A 24495-nucleotide genomic window follows, 5' to 3' on the forward strand; every position below is an offset into this window, starting at 1 on the left:
CGGCTGGATTGAAGATGGACCCGCTCCGCTCCAGATGGATGAAGAATAGATAGAAGATGCCATCTGAAGGAAGACTTCTGCCGCTTGGAGGACCTCTTCTGCCTGGATCGGATGAAGACTTCTGCCCCTCTGGAGGTCCACTTGTGCCCGGCTGGGTGAAGACGCCTCAAGGTAGGGTGATCTTTAAGGGGGTAGTGTTAGGTTTTATTAAGGGGGGATTGGGTGGGCTTTAGAGTAGGGTTGGGTGTGTGGGTGGTGGGTTTTAATGTTGGGGGGTATTGTATTTTTTTTTACAGGTAAAAGAGATGATTACTTTGGGGCAATGTCCTGCAAAAGGACCTTTTAAGGGCTATTTGTAATTTAGTATAGGGTAGGGAATTTTATTATTTTGGTTTTTTTTTTATTTTATTAGGGGGATTAGATTAGGTGTAATTAGTTTTAAAAAAATGTAATATTTTTTTTATTTTCTGTAATTTAGTGTTTGTTTTTTTGTACTTTAGTTTATTTAATTTAATTGTATTTAATTGTAGGTAATTTAGTTAATTAATTTAATGATAATGTAGTGTTAGGTGTAATTGTAACTTAGGTTAGGATTTATTTTACAGGTAAATTTGTACTTATTTTAACTAGGTAGATATTAAATAGTTAATAAATATTTAATAACTATTGTACCTAGTTAAAATAAATACAAAGTTGCCTGTAAAATAAATATAAACCCTAAGCTAGCTACAATGTAACTATTAGTTATATTGTAGCTATTTTAGGGTTTATTTTATAGGTAAGTATTTAGTTTTAAATAGGATTAATTTATTTAATTGTAGTAATATTATTTTGTTTTATTTAAATTATATTTAAGTTAGGGGGGGTTAGACTTAGGGTTAGACTTAGGTTTAGGGGTTAATAAATTTAATATAGTAGCAGCGACGTTGGGGGCGGCATATTAGGGGTTAATAAATGTAGATAGGTGTCAGCGATGTTAGAGACGGCAGATTAGGGGTTTATAAAATGTAACTAGTGTTTGCGAGGCAGGAGTGCGGCGGTTTAGGGTTTAATATATTTATTACAGTGGCGGAGATGTCCAGTCGGCAGATTAGGGCTTAAATTTTTTTTAAAGTGTTTGCGATGTTGGGGGGGGGCTCGGTTTAGGGGTTAATAGGTAGTTTATGGGTGTTAGTGTACTTTGTAGCACTTTAGTTAAGAGTGTTATGTTACTGACTTTTAAATGCGGTAGGAGTCTTGACAGGAGAGGGTCTACCGCTCACTTCTTCCAAGACTCGTAATACCGGCGTTAGGCAAATCCCATGGAAAAGATAGGATACGCAATTGACGTAAGGGGATTTGCAGTAAGCTCAAGTCGAGGAAGAAAACCTGTACCTGCCAGACTCGTAATACCAGCGGGCATTAAAAAGCAGCGTTGGGACCTCTCAACGCTGCTTTTTAAGGCTAACGCAAGACTCGTAATCGAGCCGTTAGATAGCTACAATGTAACTATTAGTTATTTTGTAGCTAGCTTAGGGTTTATTTTACAGGTAAGTATTTAGTTTTAAAAAGGAATTAGTTAGTTAATTATAGGATTTTTTTATTAGATTTATTTTAATTATATTAAAGTTAGTGGGTGTTAGGGTTAGACTTAGGGTTAGGTTTAGTGGTTTATAACTTTAGTATAGTGGCGGCGATGTTGGGGGCAGCAGATTAGGGGTTAATAACAGTAATTTTCTTATGTATGTACCATAGATGGAGTTTTTGTTGTTTTAATTAGCTTGTTTTGCAACATTTTGAAGCCGTTTTTGTAATGCTGGTATCCTTAACAGTGGAAATGGAGAGATGGTTTTAAGATCCCCTCAATTTTAGAGTTTAGCTGTTGCTGTAAGCTTTTTACCAGCAAAATATTAGTCTTACATACTGACTTATTTAATCTAGGTCTTTGTGTTCCACTTGTGGGAATTTTGATCCAAAAAATATGATATTCTTCTCATTGCCCACTAGAGCATTTAGAAAACCATTCACGTGGTTAGAGGAGTTTATGGTAACTAAATCATTGCAGAATACTATCTCATGTTAAGTTCAGTATGACCTGCGCAAGATTTCTTCCTCTCATATATGTAGGGTTGCCACCTGTCCAGGAATGACCTGGAAAGTTTGGGTTTATATTTGTGTGTCCAAGCTTTAAGCTAGGTCAGACCTGGACATGCAAATTTCTGGATTTGGTGGGAAACAGCCACAGCCAAAAAAGGGTGATATAGTGTATTAGCAACATAATGCACATGCCTACAGTTATTTCTCTCTTGCGTGTGTGTGTCTTTGAGTGAGAGTGTGCCTTATTGGGAGAGTATGTCTTAAGTGTGGGAGTATGTCTTGAGTGTGGGAATGTGTAAGTATCTTTGTGTGTGAGAGTGTGTCTTTGTGTTTGTCAGTGTCTTTCTGTGTATGTGAGTCTGTGTGTGAAATAGTGAGTGTATTTTTGTGCATGTAAGAGAGAGAGTGTGTGTGAGACAGAATATGTGTGACAATGTGTGTTTTAGTATGCAAGAGAGAGTGTGTGGGAGTGTATTTGTATGTGTGTGTGTCTTTGTGTGGGTATAAGAGAGAAAGGGGCCGATTTATCAAAGCCTCAATCTCGGTGCATTTGCTGGAGTAAATACGCTCGCCAGACATCGCCAGACATCGCTGCAGCGAATCCACATACAGACAAAAGTCTGTCAGGAATTTTCTAATAAAAATCTTCACAACAGATATTCCGAACCATTAGAAAACACATTTCAAATAAGTTGTTTAATGATTTTCAGATTAATCAAATTTAACACACGCACTCTCTTGAAGAAAAAAAAAAAACATTTTGGACTATGTCAAGCAGCATAGCTTTTTAAATGTTTCATTTAATTTTTCAGCTGGTTATATTTTCACACTCAGTTCTCAATAATGGTTTAAATTAAAGTTAAACATATATACCTTAAATCATAATTTTAAACTATGTAAACTAACATATGACTATCAGAATGTTCATTTATGGTTTAATTAAAGGGACATTAACCACTTTGAAGTTGCAATATAAAATGATAAATCACATATTTAAAAAGAAGTCTGCAATATACTTTCATTAATTTATTTTGTCCAGTTTTCCGGTAATCCAATTTTGAAATTGTGAGCTTTTCAGTTCCTATTAGAAATGTAAGTGCAGAACACTGTTAAATCCCACACAGCCATTGGCTGCACACTCTAGTGACCTATTTATAACTGTCCCTAATTGGCCTCAGCAGAGAAGGTAACCTAAGTTACAACATGGCAGCTCCCATTGTTTCATAGACACTAACATTTTACACTTATTTTGTCAATATTTAACCCTTTGAGTACTAAGCAGTTTCCCACCTGGGTGCTAAGCTGGATTTGAGGGGTTTTAATTTTTTTTTTAACTTTTTCTCAGATCCCCAAGACCGTTGGAGAGTTTAGGCGATTACCTTTTCAACGGTGGGTCTTAGGGATCTGTAGCTGCTTAGATGCCTGAGATACAGGCTTCTATGCAGCATGCCCCATTTCCCTATACTGTCCATTGTAAATTTTCAATAAAGTTGTGTGGTGACATCATCACGTCATTGCGTGTGATGTCACCGCGCAAAACGTGAAGTTCTGGAGATGTCTGTCACTATACAGGCCCGATCGCTGGGGTGGGAGTTGATGGGAGCCCAAAGATTGCCCTCAAGGTGGGTGAGTGCTAGCGACGGATCTGAGCCATCGCCAGTACCTGACTGGGAAAATTTGCGACGGCTCAGAGCCGTCGATAGTACTCAAAAAGTTAAACAGCTAATTGCACGTTACAAAAATACATCTACATGTTATTCTCAGACTAATCTTTTCTTTGAATACATCATATTATCTAGCATTTATTTAGTGTTTAATGTCCCTTTAAAGGGACAGTCTACTCTAGAATTGTTATTGTTTTAAAAGATAGATAATCCCTTTATTACCCATTCCCCTGTTTTGCATAACCAACACTGTGATATTAATATACTTTTTACCTCTGTGATTAGCTTGTATCTAAGCATCTTCTGACAACCCCTGATCACATGACTGTGACTATTTATTATCTATTGACTTGTATTTAGTATTGTGCTAAATCTTAAATAACTTATTGCATTTAGCCAATCAGTGTCCTCTCACTTGTAACTCCACGGGCGTGGTCACAATATTATCTGTATGGCACACATGAACTTGCGCCCTCTAGCTGTGAAAAACTGCCAAATGCATTGAAATAAGGGGCGGCCTTCAAGGGTTTAGAAATTAGCATATGAGCCTACCTAGGTTTAGCTTTCAACAAAGATTACCAAAGCAAATTTGATGATAACAGTGAATTGGAAAGTTGTTTAAAATTGCATTCCCTATTTGAATCATGAAAGTTTAATTTTGACTAGACTGTCCCTTTAAGTGTTTGGATGTCTTAAAAATGTTAATAAAAAAAAATATGCAACATTATCTGAAAATGTTAACTGCATGTGAAAAAAATGCAACACATGGAAGTCGAGATCAATGAACATTTTCAAACACTGAAAGAAATGTATGAAATATTGAAAGTTATATAGAAACATTCCAAAATGTGTTAAAAAATATCAAGTTTGTAAAATAGAACAGTGTTGTCTGATGGATTAGAAGTCAGTCAGCAAGGCTGAAATCGATACATTAATGGAGAAACTAATTTGAAATTAAAAATAACTCAGTCAATTAACAAAACAAGTTTTGGGTAGAAACAACAGCAAGATGTAACATGACATATGTAAAATAAATAAACCTAAGAAACTGTTTAAAGGAACAGTAAAGTTAAGATTAAATGTTCATGATTCATATAAAGGCCCCGGTATTCAAAACAGCCTCACAGTCCGTCGGTCTGTCGTATATTGTAAAAAAGGGGAGGGACCCATGTAGTGCTGGCGAGTATCAGTGTATCTCCAAAGAGAAATAATAGGGATTGTGCTTCTGCAAAACTCCGCCAACATTGCCAATTGTCATCACTTTCACATTTGAAGTGCTCCCAATTCACTGAAACCAAAAACAGTTTCTTTGTAGGAACACTTCAAATAATACCTGTGTGACGTTAATGTAACTAAACCTACACTACTTGCCTCACACTGTAAAGTTTTGCCACTGAAAAGGTGACGAGACAAACATGGCTGACACCCTATACCTAACCTGCAGAGCTGTCCTTGGCTGATTTTTTAATTCTTAGTCCAAACAACCAATAGAATGAAAGCTTTTTCTATAGGTTGAGTGGACTAAGAATTCAAAAATCAGTCAATAGAAATGCAAGGGCACCCCTATGAGGGGGAACCTTGCATTCAAAGCTTTTTTTTTTTTTCGAATAGGATTTTTTCTGTCCAAAAAAGATTAAATTACTTTAGGGCAATGCCCTACAACATGCCTTTCTTAGGGCAATCTTTTTTGTAGAATAGTTTTTTTTTGTTAGGGTTTTTTTTAGATTAGGATTTTTCTTAGAATAGGGTTTTTTTATTGGGCAAAAGAGCTCTTAGACTTTAGAGCAAGGCCCTACCAAATGCCCCCCAAAATGCTCTTCTTGGGGCATCTTTTTTAGTATAGTTTTTTTTTATGGGCAAAAGAGCTATGATCATTTTAGGTCACTGCCTTACCAAATGCCATGCTAAGGGAAATACCCAACCAAATGCCCATAGCAGGCAATTTATTTTTTAGTTTTTTTAACAAAAGTTTTTTTTTTTATTAAGCAAAAGAGCTGTAATTGCAGGGCAATTTTTAGTTTAGTTTTTTAAGATAGGCTTTTTATTTGAGGGTGGGGGGTTACTTTGGTTTTAGATTAGGGATTTCTGTGCCAAGTAAAATAGCTTAAAGGGACAGTATACACTCATTTTCATATAACGGCATGTAATAGACACTACTATAAAGAATAGGATGCACAGATACTGATATAAAAATCCAGTATAAAACTGTTTAAAAACTTACTTAGAAGCTGTCAGTTTAGCTGTGTTGAAAAGGTAGCTGGAAAGCCCACTGCAAGTGGCAAATAAGACACTCCCCCCTCCCTTCTTTTGCATAAGAAAAGACCCTTTACACAAACAGGAGCAAGCTGGAGAAGGTAGCTGACGGTATTCACATAAAACTTTGGGGCTTGGTTAGGAGTCTGAAAATCAGAGCAATGTTATTTAAAAATAAGCAAAAGTATACATTTATTTAAAAAAAAACCTTTATGGGCTATATAAACAGATCATCTACAAAACATTTATGCAAAGAAAAAATGAGTGTATAATGTCCATTTAATCACTTTAGGCAATGCCCTATAAAATGTCCTTTCCAGGGCAATTTTTAGAGTAGGTTTTAGTGTTAGCATAGGTTTTTTTTATTTTGAGGTGGACTTTTTTTGAAGGGGACTTTAGTTTTAGGATAGGCATAACTGGGGGTTTTATTTTCGGTAGTGCTTTTTTTTTTTCTTGTAATGCTTTTATTTAAATTTTTTAATGTTAGTGTTTTTTATTTTATGTAACTTAAGGGGTGTTAGGTTAGGGGTCTTGGGGGGGTTAGCTGTTAGGTAGTTAAAGGGACAGTCAAGTCCAAAAAAAAACTTAAATTTTTCAAATAGGGCATGTAATTTTAAACAAATTTCCAATTTACTTTTAGCAACAATTTTGCTTTGTTCTCTTGGTATTCTAGTTGAAAGCAAACCTAGGAAGGCACATATGATAATTTCTAAGCCCTTGAAGGCCGCCTCTATTTTATTTACTTTTCACAGCAGGGGAGAGTAAGCTCATGTAGGCGATATAGATAGCATTGTGATCACGCTCGTGGCTAGTGGCAGACACTGCACTAATTGGCTAAAATGCAAGTCAATAGATAATAACTAAAAGTCATGTGATAAGGGGTGGTCAGAAGATGCTTAGATACAAGTTAGTCACAGAAATAAAAAGTGTATTAATATAAGAGTGTTGGTTTTGCAAAACTGGGGAATGGGTAATAAAGGGATTATCTATCTTTTTAAACAACAAAAATTCTGGTGTTGACTGTCCCTTTAAGTAGTGTAGGGTTAGTTTGTGCTGGGGGATTGCTGTGGTATAGGGGTTAATAGGTTAGGAAGTTTATTGTGGTGGGCTACTGTAGGTTTAGGGGTTAAATAGTGTAGGGGTATAATGCGGTGGTATATTGGCAGTTTAGGGGTTAATAGGTTAGGAAGTTTGTTGTGGTTAGCTATTGACAGTTTTTTTAGGGGTTAATAGGTTAGGAGGTTTATTGCAGTGGGCTGTTGGAGGTTTAGGGGTTAAGTAGTGTAGGGGTATAATGCAGTGGGATATTGGCAGTTTAGGGGTTAATAGGTTAGGAAGTTTGTTGTGGTTAGCTATTGACAGTTTTTTAGGGGTTAATAGGTTAGGAAGTTTATTATGGTGGGCTATTGACAGTTTAGGGGTTAATAGGTTAGAAAGTTTATTGCAGTGAGAAATTGGAAATTAAGGGGTTAAGCAGGGTAGGGTTATGGCGGTTTAGGGGTACATATACTGTATATATTTATTAGGCTTGGTGCTATATATTTAAAAGGGATCCTTTACTTTACATTGTCAATGTTGGTGCGATGCTGCTTGGAATATTTCGGCAGCATTGCCACCCATTGAGATGTATAGTAAAACATCTCTCTGCGATGCTGCTTTTAAACAGTAATGTCTGCACTTTCAAAAATGTTGTTGGCTTTCTCGACATTGCAGTGGATCCCTCTTGAATATATGACCACCTTGCAGCACTTTCGACCATTAGTACCAGAGCATGCAATTTTAATCAACTTTCCAATTTACTTCTATCATCTTTTTTGTTGTTGTTCTTTTGTTATCCTTTTTTGAAAAATCATACCTAGGTAGGCTCAGGAGAAACAATGAACTACTAGGATCTAGCTACTGATTGGTGGTTACACGTAAATGCCTCTTCAAACAAAAACAGAAGCACTCACTCGTCATTGGCTAACACAATGTGTCCTGCCTGCTCCCAGTACTGCATTGTTGCTCTTTCAACAAAGGATATCAAGAGAATAAAGCAAATTAGATTTAAAACATAAATTAAAAAGTTGTTTAAATTGTATACAATATCGAAATCATGTCCCTTTAACTTTTGTAACTTTAAAATAAATTCAATATAATTTTTAATAGAACTTCAGACTCCCTTTTAGAATATTGAACTGCACAATACTGATTTAAAATTCCCACAACGAAAATGCTTTTAGTATTTTAAATAAACACATTTGCGTAACACCATTAGTTCTCAAAACGAACAGACCATAATCAATTATACCTGTCTACAGCTCAGACACCTGACATTCCGACACATAAATATATATAAAAGGTCTGCAAAACATGAGGGTCTATGAAATAATTAACTATTTTCTCATGCTTGCATCAAAGTAAAACTTCTTTTAACATTGCTGAGCTGAAAAAAAAGGTAAACAAACTGAATCAAAAGTATCAAGAAAAATCTAATACAAAACGATTTTACTCAATAACTGTAGTTGTAACATTTTATAAATATAACCCTCATAATACCCTGAGATTATGTGGTACATGCATAAAAGGACTAGTTTTTTTCCTCACGTGAGAAAATTAAACCTCCCTGCTTGTTTTTTTTTTATGAAACTGATTTATCAAGCAGTGAGATATTTTTCATACTTTGATGAATCATTTTTGAAAAATGTCCTTCTTTGATGGATTTTCTGCTGTAGATCACAGATTATTTGTGACAGACAAAGTATAATGACATGTATGTCACATATATATTTAGGAGTTTCTAGATACTCCATGTAACAATAATGAATAAATGAAAACAATGTACTATATAACCACTATATCTGTGGCTGGGACATATTTTGCTTTTCCCATAACTTTTAAAGGGATATAAAGCCAAAATTTTTCTTTTGTGATTCAGACAGAGCATACCATTTAAAAAAAAACGTTCCAATTTACTTCAATTGTAAAATTTGCTTCATTACCATGATATTTTGTGTTTGCAAATGAATGACATTACGTTCCTGTTTTTCAACAAAAGATACCATGAAAAAGAAGAAAAATGAATAATAAAAGTAAATTAGAAAGTTATTTAAAATCGCATGCTCTATCCGAATCATGAAAGAAGAATTATAATTCTATTATCAAATTTGCTTTGTTCTTTTTGTATATTTTGTTGAAAAACACTATATGGCAGCTATTTTTTAAAGATTGTTATCCATTTGCAAGAGCACTATATGGCAGCACTATTTCCTGCCAAGTAGTGTTCCAGACATCTACCTAGGTATCTCTTCAACAAAGAATACCATGGGAATGAAGCAAATTTGAAAATAGAAGTAAATTGGAAACGTTTTTCGTAAAACTGTATGCTCTGTCTGAATCACATTTTGTTTTCCTTTCCTATCTCTTTAATTTCAAGATCAGTTGTTTCCAAATAGTATCTTGGACAATATACTGGTTGAAAGCTCTCTCTTGGGAATGGCAATTCATGTCTAAATTTCATAAACTGAGCTAGTCATTCACTTTGTCTATAACCCTAGAGATTTGACAGTGAATAAAGCCATTCTTTTCACAAGTAATGAAAATGGCTTTCCTCTGATTGAGATATCATTCATAATAAAAAAAAACAGCTAAATCCAATTTCAAGTTGTAAAAGAATAATGACTCTTATTACTGTAATGCATTTGGAATAACACTAATGCAAATAAATAATGAATGTAAATGCACAAAAATAATAATGTAGTTTTACCAAGGAATATAGTTTTGTTTTTTGGCAAGCAATGTAAATTCAATAAGGGGTTCATTTAATAATAATACATTTTATCTTAGCTTTGCAGCATTCTCTTTTAATAGCCGGTAGTCTCTGGAATGAGCAAACACCTTCTTTCTCTATTTTATTTAAAGGGACATTAAACACTAAATAAATGTGAGATAAGATAAGTCAGAGAATAACATGTAGATGTATTTTTTAGTTTCATTAGCTGTCTAAATAGTGACAAATTAAGTGTAAAGTTTTAGGCCTAGATTTAGAGTTGGGCGGAAGCCGTCAAAACCAGCGTTAGAGGCTCCTAACGCTGGTTTTTACCGCCCTCTGGTATTTGGAGTCAGTCATTAAAGGGTCTAACGCTCACTTTTCAGCCGCGACTTTTCCATACCGCAGATCCCCTTACGTCAATTGCGTATCCTATCTTTTCAATGGGATCTTTCTAACGCCGGTATTTAGAGTCGTGGCTGAAATGAGCGTTAGAAATCTAACGACAAGACTCCAGCCGCAGAAAAAAGTCAGTAGTTAAGAGCTTTCTGGGCTAACGCCGGTTTACAAAGCTCTTAACTACTGTGCTCTAAAGTGCACTAACACCCATAAACTACCTATGTACCCCTAAACCGAGGCCCCCCCACATTGCCGCCACTCGATAAAAAAAATTTAACCCCTAATCTGCCGACTGCCACCTACGTTATACTTATGTACCCCTAATCTGCTGCCCCTAACACCGCTGACCCCTATATTATATTTATTAACCCCTAACCTGCCCCCCACAACGTCGCCGCCAGCTACCTACAATAATTAACCCCTAATCTGCCGACCGCAAAGCGCCGCTACCTACGTTATCCTTATGTACCCCTAATCTGCTGCCCCTAACACCGCCGACCCCTATATTATATTTATTAACCCCTAATATGCCCCCCTCAACGTCGCCTCCACCTGCCTACACTTATTAACCCCTAATCTGCCGAGCGGACCGCACCGCTACTATAATAAAGTTATTAACCCCTAATCCGCCTCACTCCCGCCTCAATAACCCTATAATAAATAGTATTAACCCCTAATCTGCCCTCCCTAACATCGCCGACACCTAACTTCAATTATTAACCCCTAATCTGCCGACCGAATCTCGCCGCTACTGTAATAAATGGATTAACCCCTAAAGCTAAGTCTAACCCTAACACTAACACCCCCCTAAGTTAAATATAATTTAAATCTAACGAAATAAATTAACTCTTATTAAATAAATTATTCCTATTTAAAGCTAAATACTTACCTGTAAAATAAACCCTAATATAGCTACAATATAAATTATAATTATATTATAGCAATTTTAGGATTTATATTTATTTTACAGGTAACTTTGTATTTATTTTAACCAGGTACAATAGCTATTAAATAGTTAAGAACTATTTAATAGCTAAAATAGTTAAAATAATTACAAAATTATCTGTAAAATAAATCCTAACCTAAGTTACAATTAAACCTAACACTACACGATCAATAAATTAATTAAATAAAATACCTACAATTATCTACAATTAAACCTAACACTACACTATCAATAAATTAATTAAATAAAATACCTACAATTATCTACAATTAAACCTAACACTACACTATCAATAAATTAATTAAATACAATATCTACAAATAAATACAATGAAATAAACTAACTAAAGTACAAAAAATAAAAAAGAACTAAGTTATAAAAAATAAAAAAATATTTACAAACATTAGAAAAATATTACAACAATTTTAAACTAATTACACCTACTCTAAGCCCCCTAATAAAATAACAAAGCCCCCCAAAATAAAAAAATGCCCTACCCTATTCTAAATTAAAAAAGTTCAAAGCTCTTTTACCTTACCAGCCCTGAACAGGACCCTTTGCGGGGCATGCCCCAAAGAATTCAGCTCTTTTGCCTGTAAAAAAAACACATACAATACCCCCCCCAACATTACAACCCATCACCCACATACCCCTAATCTAACCCAAACCCCCCTTAAATAAACCTAACACTAAGCCCCTGAAGATCTTCCTACCTTGTCTTCACCACACCGGGTCCCGATCTGTCCAGAAGAGCCTCCGATGTCTTGATCCAAGCCCAAGCGGGGGGCTGAAGAGTGACGTCCATCCTCCGGCTGAAGTCTGGATCCAAGCAGCGGCTGAAGAACTCCATCATCGGGCTGAAGTCGGAAGTCCATCATCGGGATGAAGTCTTCTATCAAGCCGCATCTTCAATCTTCTTTCTGTTGGAGCGGAGCAGAGCCACATTCTTTCCAACCGACGCGGATCCAACCTCTTCAACCGACGCCTACTCGCCGAATGACGGTTCCTTTAAATGACGTCATCCAAGATGGCGTCCCTCGAATTCCGATTGGCTGATAGGATTCTATCAGCCAATCGGAATTAAGGTAGGAATATTCTGATTGGCTGATGGAATCAGCCAATCAGAATCAAGTTCAATCCGATTGGCTGATCTGATCAGCCAATCAGATTGAGCTCGCATTCTATTGGCTGATCGGAACAGCCAATAGAATGCGAGCTCAGTCTGATTGGCTGATTCCATCAGCCAATTAGAATTTTCCTACCTTAATTCCGATTGGCTGATAGAATCCTATCAGCCAATTGGAATTTGAGGGACGCCATCTTGGATGACGTCCCTTAAAGGAACCGTCATCCTTCAGTTGGACGTCGGAGGAAGAAGATTGATACGCGCTGGAGGTCTTCACGATGGAGCCGTTCCTCATCGGATGAAGATAGAAGATGCCGCTTGGATCAAGATGGTTGCCGGTCTGGATCGCCTCTTCTTCCCGGATAGGATGAAGACTTTGGAGCCTCTTCTGGACCTCTTCAGCCGCAGGATTATGGATCGCCAGCCCCCGCTTGGGTTGAATGAAGATTTTGGAGTCAGGACCGATTGGTGATACCCGGCGAGGTGAAGATAAGGTAGGAAGATCTTCAGGGGCTTAGTGTTAGGTTTATTTAAGGGGGGTTTGGGTTAGATTAGGGGTATGTGGGTGGTGGGTTGTAAATGTTGGGGGGGGGTATTGTATGGTTTTTTTTACAGGCAAAAGAGCTGAATTCTTTGGGGCATGCCCCACAAAAGGTCCTTTTAAGGGCTGGTAAGGTAAAAGAGCTTTGAACTTTTGTAATTTAGAATAGGGTAGGGCATTTTTTTATTTTGGGGGTCTTGGTTATTTTATTAGGGGGCTTAGAGTAGGTGTAATTAGTTTAAAATTGTTGTAATTTTTTTTCTAATGTTTGTAAATATTTTTTTATTTTTTGTAACTTAGTTCTTTTTTATTTTTTGTACTTTAGTTAGTTTATTTAATTGTATTTATTTGTAGGAATTGTATTTAATTTATTTATTGATAGTGTAGTGTTAGGTTTAATTGTAACTTAGGTTAGGATTTATTTTACAGGTAATTTTGTAATTATTTTAACTATTTTAGCTATTAAATAGTTCTTAACTATTTAATAGCTATTGTACCTGGTTAAAATAAATACAAAGTTACCTGTAAAATAAATATAAATCCTAAAATAGCTATAATATAATTATAATTTATATTGTAGCTATATTAGGGTTTATTTTACAGGTAAGTATTTAGCTTTAAATAGGAATAATTTATTTAATAAGAGTTAATTTATTTCGTTAGATTTAAATTATATTTAATTTAGGGGGGTGTTAGTGTTAAAGTTAGACTTAGCTTTAGGGGTTAATAAATTTATTCGAGTAGCGGTGAGCTCCTGTCGGTAGATTAGGGGTTAATACTTGAAGTTAGGTGTCGGCAATGTTAGGGAGGGCAGATTATTGGTTAATACTATTTATTATAGGGCTATTGAGGTGGGAGTGAGGCGGATTAGGGGTTAATACATTTATTATAGTAGCGCTCAGGTCCGGTCGGCAGATTAAGGGTTAATAAGTGTAGTTAGGTGGAGGCGACGTTGGGGGCAGCAGATTAGGGGTTAATAAATATAATATAGGGGTCGGCGATGTTAGGGCAGCAGATTAGGGGTACATAGGGATAATGTAGGTGGCGGGGGTGTACGGAGCGGCAGATTAGGGGTTAAAAATAATATGCAGGGGTCAGCGATAGCGGGGTGGCAGATTAGGGGTTAATAAGTGTAAGGTTAGGGGTGTTTAGACTCGGGGTACATGTTAGAGTGTTAGGTGCAGACGTAGGAAGTGTTTCCACATAGAAAACAATTGGGCTGCGTTAGGAGCTGAACGCTGCTTTTTTGCAGGTGTTAGGTTTTTTTTCAGCTCAAACAGCCCCATTGTTTTCTATGGGGGAATCGTGCACAAGCACGTTTTTGAAGCTGGCCGCGTCCGTAAGCACCACTGGTATCGAGAGTTGAAGTTGCGGTAAATATGCTATACGCTCCTTTTCTGGAGCCTAACGCAGCCATTCTGTGAACTCTAAATACCAGCAGTATTTAAAAAGTGCGGCCAGAAAAAAGCCAGCGTAGCTAACGCACCCCTTTGGCTGCAGAACTCTAAATCTAGGCGTGTGTGTCTATAAAACAATGGGAGCTGCCATTTTTTAACGTAGGTTACCTTCTCTACTGTGGCCAATTAGGGACAGTTATAAATAGGTTACTAGAGTGTGCAGCCAATGGCTGTGTGGGATATAACAGTGTTGTGCACTTCCACTTCTAAAACAAACTGAAAAGCTCACAATTTCAGAATGGAATTACAGAAAAAGGGACAAAAGAGATCATTAAAGTATACTGTAGAGTGTTTTTATATATATATATATATATATATATATATATATATATATATATATATATATATGATTAATCCTTTTATATTACCATCTCAAAGTGTTTAATGTCCCTTTAAAGTTACATGCCTTCAGTTAGGCCATGGATTGATCACAATCCTTTCAAAACACGTATCAAATGATTTATCTACAAAAATCCCCATAGACTTTAATAGTGATTTTCTGTTGATAAGAATTAGATAAAAAAATTTAATGGATTATGATTAACCCCTCAGTAAAAATGTCTTGCCTAATATCAATAAGAATGTTGTTCTGCTTTCATTAACATATTCCTAAACAGCTAAGTGGTCCTATGTCTATCCAGCTGCTAGACAATTGTCATAGTAACGACCTAGATTAATAATCACTTATGAGAATGCTGAGGGGCTGTTTTTAGTGGTTTGGTAGTGGGTGTTCTTACCAAGTAAAGAGACATGAAACACAGATTTCAACTAGAGCATGCAATTTTAAAGGAGCACTAAATACAGCAGATTTGCATAATAAACAAATGCATGATAATAAGACAATGCAATAGCACTTAGGGGCCGGATTATCATGCTGCGAATTCAGCAGTTTCTGTGCTAGCCTTTAGGCTCACCGTAAACAAAAGTTAAGAAGTAGCGGTCGTAAGGGTGCGGCATTGCACAAGCATTTCACTAGAAATGCTTGTGCAATGATAAATGCCGACAGCATATGCTGTCGGCATTTATTGATGTTGAGAAGCTTGTCCACTCACCTTAAAATACATGGAGCCCATAGTGTAGAATTCATGAAGATCTTATTACCCCAATGAAATACTTTGTATCACAGTTGTATCTCACAATTTAAAACTGAAATGGTTGTCTCATTTTTATTTTACTTTTAGTGCTGATAATTTTATAGAGGTTTTTTTTTTATTTAACCAAGTGAATAGTTACAAAATGGATGCAGCTCATTTGATATAACGGATAGGGACTCATAACTCAAAGCTGTGACCAGGGAGAGGTACAGCAATTTTCAAGTTGCAATGTTTTTTTTTACGCAAGATGTTCATTTCTCAAATAGGGTTTTATTAAATCCAGGCAAGTGGTCCTATTTTTGGGGTCTTGTGACTCTAAAAAAGCCCCTAATCCATTTGTTTTCAACTCCAGCCATTGGGGCACACCAATGTGCCAGATTTTCATGATATCTTAATTATTGCGCATAAAAGTTTAGTAACCATGGTTACTGATCAGCTGATAATTTACTTATGCTCTAGTTCATAAAAAGGTGGCCAATATGTGTGTCCTGAGGACTGAAGATGAAGAATACTGTCCTAACCATCACCCCTTCACCACAGAAATACAGTACATCATATAATGCATAATAAATGAGATAATGGCTCTCATGCTGTTATTTACCAAGGTGGATTTTCCCTATATTTAGCTACAAATTAAAGTTGTTTCATTTAAGTGCTTGATCTTGTGCAGTATTGAATGCAGGCAGCAAATATTGTTCTGTCCGAAAAGGTTTCCTTGCTGGAATCTTGTCATGTCCATAGCTGGATATTAAACAGAGCCCATATGTGTAGGAATGTCACAAAAAAAACACTCTATAGCTCTAAAGGCAACAAATGCAAAAGATTGTAAATGGGTTTAACAAAAGGGTCGTGGCTTAGCAAGTAAGGGTTAATGTAACCTCCTGTGTTAAAATTTGAATCAAGTACCTAAGAATATATATGATTATTATTTGTAAAGAATAAAGAGAGTTTAGAGCGCTATATGTGGTACAATAAATAGAAATGAGACAGGAAAGCAGGGCCAGTGCTTGGATTTTTGGCTACACAGGTGAAGAGACATTTTGCCACCCCTCCCCCCGAATAAATGATATACCCTGCCAATACTACTTCTTAACAAAAAGTTCTAATCGTGTGCTAAGCAACTATAGATAACTATCTTACCTATAATGATAAAGAAAATAGATTTGCGTTATCACAGCGACTTGATTATTAATCTGATTTATTATAACTATAATAGCTATAATGGTTCATTTCTGCATGTCATAATGTGCCAAAGTAGTGGCTCTGCACACTATAGCAAATCAGTGGTGGCTCTGCACACTATAGCAAATCAGTGGTGGCTCTGCACACTATAGCAAATCAGTGGTGGTTCTGCACACTATAGCAAATCAGTGGTGGTTCTGCACACTATAGCAAATTAGTGGTAGTTCTGCACACTATAGCAAATCTGTGGTAGTTCTGCACACTATAGCAAATCAGTGGTGGTTCTGCACACTCTAGCAAATCAGTGGTGGCTCTGCACACTATAGCAAATCAGTGGTGGCTCTGCACACTATAGCAAATCAGTGGTGGCTCTGCACACTATAGCAAATCAGTGGTGGTTCTGCACACTATAGCAAATCAGTGGTGGTTCTGCACACTATAGCAAATCAGTGGTGGCTCTGCACACTATAGCAAATCAGTGGTGGCTATGCACACTATAGCAAATCAGTGGTGGTTCTGCACACTATAGCAAATCAGTGGTGGTTCTGCACACTATAGCAAATTAGTGGTAGTTCTGCACACTATAGCAAATCTGTGGTAGTTCTGCACACTATAGCAAATCAGTGGTGGTTCTGCACACTCTAGCAAATCAGTGGTGGCTCTGCACACTATAGCAAATCAGTGGTGGCTCTGCACACTATAGCAAATCAGTGGTGGCTCTGCACACTATAGCAAATCAGTGGTGGTTCTGCACACTATAGCAAATCAGTGGTGGTTCTGCACACTATAGCAAATCAGTGGTGGCTCTGCACACTATAGCAAATCAGTGGTGGCTCTGCACACTATAGCAAATCAGTGGTGGCTCTGCACACTATAGCAAATCAGTGGTGGTTCTGCACACTATAGCAAATCAGTGGTGGTTCTGCACACTATAGCAAATTAGTGGTAGTTCTGCACACTATAGCAAATCTGTGGTAGTTCTGCACACTATAGCAAATCAGTGGTGGTTCTGCACACTCTAGCAAATCAGTGGTGGCTCTGCACACTATAGCAAATCAGTGGTGGCTCTGCACACTATAGCAAATCAGTGGTGGCTCTGCACACTATAGCAAATCAGTGGTGGTTCTGCACACTATAGCAAATCAGTGGTGGTTCTGCACACTATAGCAAATCAGTGGTGACTCTGCACACTATAGCAAATCAGTGGTGGTTCTGCACACTCTAGCAAATCAGTGGTGGCTATGCACACTATAGCAAATCAGTGGTGGCTCTGCACACTATAGCAAATCAGTGGTGGCTCTGCACACTATAGCAAATCAGTGGTGGCTCTGCACACTATAGCAAATCAGTGGTGGCTCTGCACACTATAGCCAATCAGTGGTGGCTCTGCACACTATAGCAAATCAGTGGTGGCTCTGCACACTATAGCAAATCAGTGGTAGTTCTGCACACTATAGCAAATCAGTGGTGACTCTGCACACTATAGCAAATCAGTGGTAGTTCTGCACACTATAGCAAATCAGTGGTGGCTCTGCACACTATAGCAAATCAGTGGTGGTTCTGCACACTATAGCAAATCTGTGGTAGTTCTGCACACTATAGCAAATCAGTGGTGGTTCTGCACACTCTAGCAAATCAGTGGTGGCTCTGCACACTATAGCAAATCAGTGGTGGCTCTGCACACTATAGCAAATCAGTGGTGGCTCTGCACACTATAGCAAATCAGTGGTGGTTCTGCACACTATAGCAAATCAGTGGTGGTTCTGCACACTATAGCAAATCAGTGGTGGCTCTGCACACTATAGCAAATCAGTGGTGGCTATGCACACTATAGCAAATCAGTGGTGGTTCTGCACACTATAGCAAATCAGTGGTGGTTCTGCACACTATAGCAAATTAGTGGTAGTTCTGCACACTATAGCAAATCTGTGGTAGTTCTGCACACTATAGCAAATCAGTGGTGGTTCTGCACACTCTAGCAAATCAGTGGTAGTTCTGCACACTATAGCAAATCAGTGGTGGCTCTGCACACTATAGCAAATCAGTGGTGGCTCTGCACACTATAGCAAATCAGTGGTGGTTCTGCACACTATAGCAAATCAGTGGTGGTTCTGCACACTATAGCAAATCAGTGGTGGCTCTGCACACTATAGCAAATCAGTGGTGGCTCTGCACACTATAGCAAATCAGTGGTGGCTCTGCACACTATAGCAAATCAGTGGTGGTTCTGCACACTATAGCAAATCAGTGGTGGTTCTGCACACTATAGCAAATTAGTGGTAGTTCTGCACACTATAGCAAATCTGTGGTAGTTCTGCACACTATAGCAAATCAGTGGTGGTTCTGCACACTCTAGCAAATCAGTGGTGGCTCTGCACACTATAGCAAATCAGTGGTGGCTCTGCACACTATAGCAAATCAGTGGTGGCTCTGCACACTATAGCAAATCAGTGGTGGTTCTGCACACTATAGCAAATCAGTGGTGGTTCTGCACACTATAGCAAATCAGTGGTGACTCTGCACACTATAGCAAATCAGTGGTGGTTCTGCACACTCTAGCAAATCAGTGGTGGCTATGCACACTATAGCAAATCAGTGGTGGCTCTGCACACTATAGCAAATCAGTGGTGGCTCTGCACACTATAGCAAATCAGTGGTGGCTCTGCACACTATAGCAAATCAGTGGTGGCTCTGCACACTATAGCCAATCAGTGGTGGCTCTGCACACTATAGCAAATCAGTGGTGGCTCTGCACACTATAGCAAATCAGTGGTAGTTCTGCACACTATAGCAAATCAGTGGTGACTCTGCACACTATAGCAAATCAGTGGTAGTTCTGCACACTATAGCAAATCAGTGGTGGCTCTGCACACTATAGCAAATCAGTGGTGACTCTGCACACTATAGCAAATCAGTGGTGGTTCTGCACACTATAGCAAATCAGTGGTGGTTCTGCACACTATAGCAAATCAGTGGTGGCTCTGCACACTATAGCAAATCAGTGGTGGCTCTGCACACTATAGCAAATCAGTGGTGGCTCTGCACACTATAGCAAATCAGTGGTGGCTCTGCATAAAGAATCAGTGGTAACGATATATAAAAAACACAAACCTGGAGGCAGGATGACCTATTTTCTTTTTCATTAATATAACTGGACTGATACTAGCATGTCTATTAGACAAATGATCAAGCTGCAGAGAACCTGTCCACCTGCAATTGCCACTTGGTAATATTTAAGACTGCAGAAGAGCTCTATATGTGTACATCCCTGCAACCCGCTCTTGGGCAACGAAGAGAGTTTATGGCATCTATACACTAATAAACATGCTGCACTGTATAATTAATGCAGAGTACCTATATATATATAACATATATGCTGTACTGTATAATGATGTGGAGAGGACAGGTAGCCCTGTATAATGATGATGGATTCCTATACATCTTGCAGTATATGAAAAATTGTAGGATTGTCAGTGCTACTATGAGCACCTATCAGCCCCAGTAAAACCCATTAAGGCTTAATGATTAATGATTAAGCTATGGCTGGAGTTGAGTCTCGCTGCTTTCACCAGCTCCACCAACTTCTATGAAAGCTGCTAAAGTTTTGCAGATAGTGCAGGGGCTGTGCAGTGATATATTTCAGCCAGATGCTTCCATCTGTTCTGGCTGACCTGCACTCTCTGCCTCCCTATGTTTCAGGGGAGCACCTTCATTCTAGCCATTATGCAACCATATATAACCCCTAATAACAAGCATAAGTTAGGCAGCAAAAAAATAAATATACATATTAAAAAAACACAATATATGTCATGCACACCAAATTTGTACCCCCACCGCAATGACATCCTTAAGGCGGTCACCTAGTCTGCCTCTATTGTAGCACCGGCCCTGCAGGCAAGGCAGGTTGTGACAGAAGGATACAAGGGCCCTACTCCCTAGAGAGTTTACAATCTAAATATTTCACCAGTTACCATAAATTACCAGAATACTGATTATTGAAAATCAAACACCATTAAAATATACACTTTAAATATGTTTGTAAATAAAATCTGAACAATGAATTTTCCTTTTTTAGAGTTTACTCATAATACCATTTAGTAAAAGGCTTGTATAATTTATATATTACACAGTTTTTGTTTATTTTTACAGAACATGATCATTTTTAAATTATTTTAAAAATTGTTACTGAGTGTAATTTTTGCACTTTTGCCAGAACTCTGTCCCTAATATATAAGAACGTCATGCCATTTTCACTGACAGACATTATAATCACATAACTCATTTATGCAAATTACTGTCAATTAAATTCAGAAAAGTTTACAAAAATTGTGATTCACAAATTTGTTATCTAAAAAAAGATTTGTATTTTGATTCTACTACAAAACCATCCATAGCTTGTTAATACTGAATGCAGCTCCCTGTAATTCTGCTGTCCATTTTGCCTTCTCTAACTTTATTGCACCCCCTATACAGTATATAGCCCTGCACAATCTGTTGGCACATTACACATACAAATAATAATAATGCACATTTGCTACTGAAATTATAATATATATTTATATGAGCTTACATATTACATTTACGCTGCTTAGCACATTGAGCCCTATATCATATCTCTCTTATCTATTTATCTATCTATCTATCTATCTATCTATCTATAACTATCTATCCTATCTATCTTTATCTATCTATCTATCTATCTATCTATCTATCATCTATCTATCTATCTATCTATCTATCTATCTATCTATCTATCTATCTATCTATCTATCATCTGTCTATCTAGGGGTGGAAAAATAACAAGGAAGTTTACTATGCTGTGTGTTTATAGAAATATTAGATTATTTGTTTCATAATGTGTTTAATTTAGTTAGAACTTTTTGTGTGTGTGTATGTTTTGTGTATATATATATATATATATATATATATATATACACACACACACACATATATATATACAGTATATATATATACATATTGTATTCAATATTAAAAACCACTTAAAACACATCACAGGCTTCAGGATATGTTTCTAGTGATATTATCTACTAGGTACCGTAATAGGAGGTCCTAATAGCTTGAGAGAGGAAAAAAGAGAGGAAATTGCCTGAAGCACCAATGGAAGTGCCCAATTACAGCAAATACATTCAAATCAAAAGCTTAACATTTGGTAAAAATAGGACAGTGTTGACCCCAAATAATCTTTAAGATAAAAAAGATTAAGTGCTCTCAATTTTGAGGTAAAAATTATAGTCTTTCTTAGGCCACATTTATAATTGTGTTCCTTTAAGGATATTTATTTTGAAGATCTTCCGTTGATAAGTAATGTCATATCCCAGGGGATGCCTCCTGCTAAGTATAGTTTTTCCATTGGATTGTAGTAGTTGTAATATTTAAAATTAAACAAAGAATGCAAAGCCCACCTGTGTCTGGTACAAAAAAAAAGAAAAAAAAAAAAAAAGAGGAAATGTTTCAATATTGAAATAAAAAACCCATCAATATTATTAATATCTGTTTGCTCCCAATTCACAAATATAAAACAATGTTTACAAAAGTAAAACAGAGACAAAGTAAATTTGCTCCAGAAGCTACTTTTGTCTAATTTGCTGACAATATAGATGTGTTTTAAAGTGAATGTAAATTTTCCAACAATTAAAGGTCCCTAATACCTCCATAACACATGCTGACTTAAACCACAATATTTTTTTAATAAAATTTAAATTATTAATAATATATTTTTAACTCCAAACTTAGCTCCGTTTTGATGATCAACTCCTCCCATCTGGCACTTCCTTGATTTTCAGACTGTGACGTATAGAGCGGTCCCACCCGCTCTATTTCGTACCTCTGAAGCTCGTCCCTGCGAAGTCCTTAATTTGCGCATGTGTGCAAAACCTTGTGTTTTAATCTGCGCATGCGTTTCCAAATCCAAACAAAGCACTATGCTTCGGAATCACTGTATTACTTGCAAATGCATGCGCAGAAGCAGAGCATGACGTTGCACAAAAGGGGTTGAACGCCACGGGGTGGGGGAGCGGATTTGAAAACACAATTGTCAATCAATTAGAAAATGAGGGACAAAATGGCGGGCGGAGGAATTGCGTCTCCGAAAATTAGGTAAAATATATATATATATATATATATATTTGGATTTTGAATTAAAATACAAAAAAATTATGAATTAAAGTCCACCTTATTTATTGCCCTTGATAATATGAGGATAAGTGATACTGTTGACTTTATATTCACTTTAACAGCGCCAATTATAGACAAGATTTCTTTTTAGACAATGTAGGCAAGGTTGTCTTCTCTTTGAAGGGCACCGGACCTGGCTGGTAAACATTACAAAATATTCTACATTATTGTTAATGTACTAGGACACAGCTCGCCAAATTTGTTCAAAATGTAGGAGCCAGCCTATAAATTTAGGAATTTATATATAGTATTTACTGTATATATAAACACATACAGGGGTGGAAAAATGTAGGAGCCAGTCTATAAATGTAGGAATATATATATAATAGTTAAAAAAGGAGAGCGCCACACAATGAGAAATGTATATTTTAGTTACTTAGTTGCAATCAACTAAACGTTTTATGCCACTAGTATATACTAGGTATCTAATCACTTGATTAAGGGCTGAACTGCAGCTGTTTTTAGAAACAAGAAAGGTTGTATGAGAGTATATAAACAGCGCTGTACACAGCAAATATAAACTAGAAATACACAATGTGTAGAAAAAACTTTATTTTACTGACAGACCATGTCTTAGAACATTTAAAAAGATATAACTTATAGCTATTCACAAAGCAATAGTGTTAAATGTTGCTATTGTATATAGTCCTAACACATAGGTTAAAAAACTATTTGTACAATGGAGGGCAAATTAAAGTTTTTAAAACAAAATGGAGCACTATTGTCCCCACTTTCATACAATATACAAATTTACAACTTACAAATATGCAGTATTAAATCACAAGTACTGCAAACTGCAAACACTTGCCTAACCAGACTCTGTGTATACGTTACCACTACTAGTTTCAGGGACACGCCCCTTCCTCAGGAAACTAGTAGTGGTAATGTATACACATATATATGTATTTATGAATAAATAGATCATATTCTGATATGTGAAGAATATTGGAATGTGAAATATTGATATTTTCATGTTGGGTTAGCGCATGTGGGAATCTACGATCAGGTTTGGGCGCAAATAGGGTGTTAGGGTTTTCTCCACTTTTTTTTCTCCATTGACTTCTATGGGGAATACGTTAACATGTGCACAATATTCTATGTTGGCTTTTTGCATGCATCGGATTAGCGCTCGAGCAAAAACAGTTTACTTTCAACTTGTAATATAAGCACTACCCGACGTGCGCAAAAAGCTTGCTTTTTGCAGAGTTAGAGCGGTAGCGTGAGCGTTAAATACTGCTCCACTTGTAATCTGGCCCATAATTGGCATAGGAAGAATATTTTTACAGCAAGTACCAAAAAAAAGCATTATTAAGCCTTTCACATCTGTATAACAGGACATCACAAAGCACCTACGATTATATAGATCTTGTACAGTCTGAAATTAAACAGTGATATTTCCTCAACATGTGTAATGGAGAACAATAGATGTGCTTAGAATGTTTTTTGTTTTAGGTTGTTCTGTAAATTCTAGTCCCTGACCTGATGTCTTTAGCCCCTGCTAAGTGGAGCCTCAGTGCAAAAATGGGGAAATTAAACATGTTGTAAAATTGTGCAACACTTTTGAGATGTCAGTCTTCATCACATATTGCATTCTACCTGCCCTGATATTATATATCACATCAAATGGCTTCCCCTTACCTGACACCTGTCAAAACACTGCTATCCTTCAATATAACAGAAGACAACAGATTGCAACCCTTCTGTGGTGTATTATTCATCTAAATATAGACTAATGTGAACAAGGGACAGACTTTATACAGGCACAGGAAGCCAAAATATGGGACTGTCCCTGGAAAAATGGGAGAATTGGCAAC

Source organism: Bombina bombina, chromosome 2 (assembly GCF_027579735.1).
Source record: "Bombina bombina isolate aBomBom1 chromosome 2, aBomBom1.pri, whole genome shotgun sequence".
Taxonomy (NCBI): domain Eukaryota; kingdom Metazoa; phylum Chordata; class Amphibia; order Anura; family Bombinatoridae; genus Bombina; species Bombina bombina.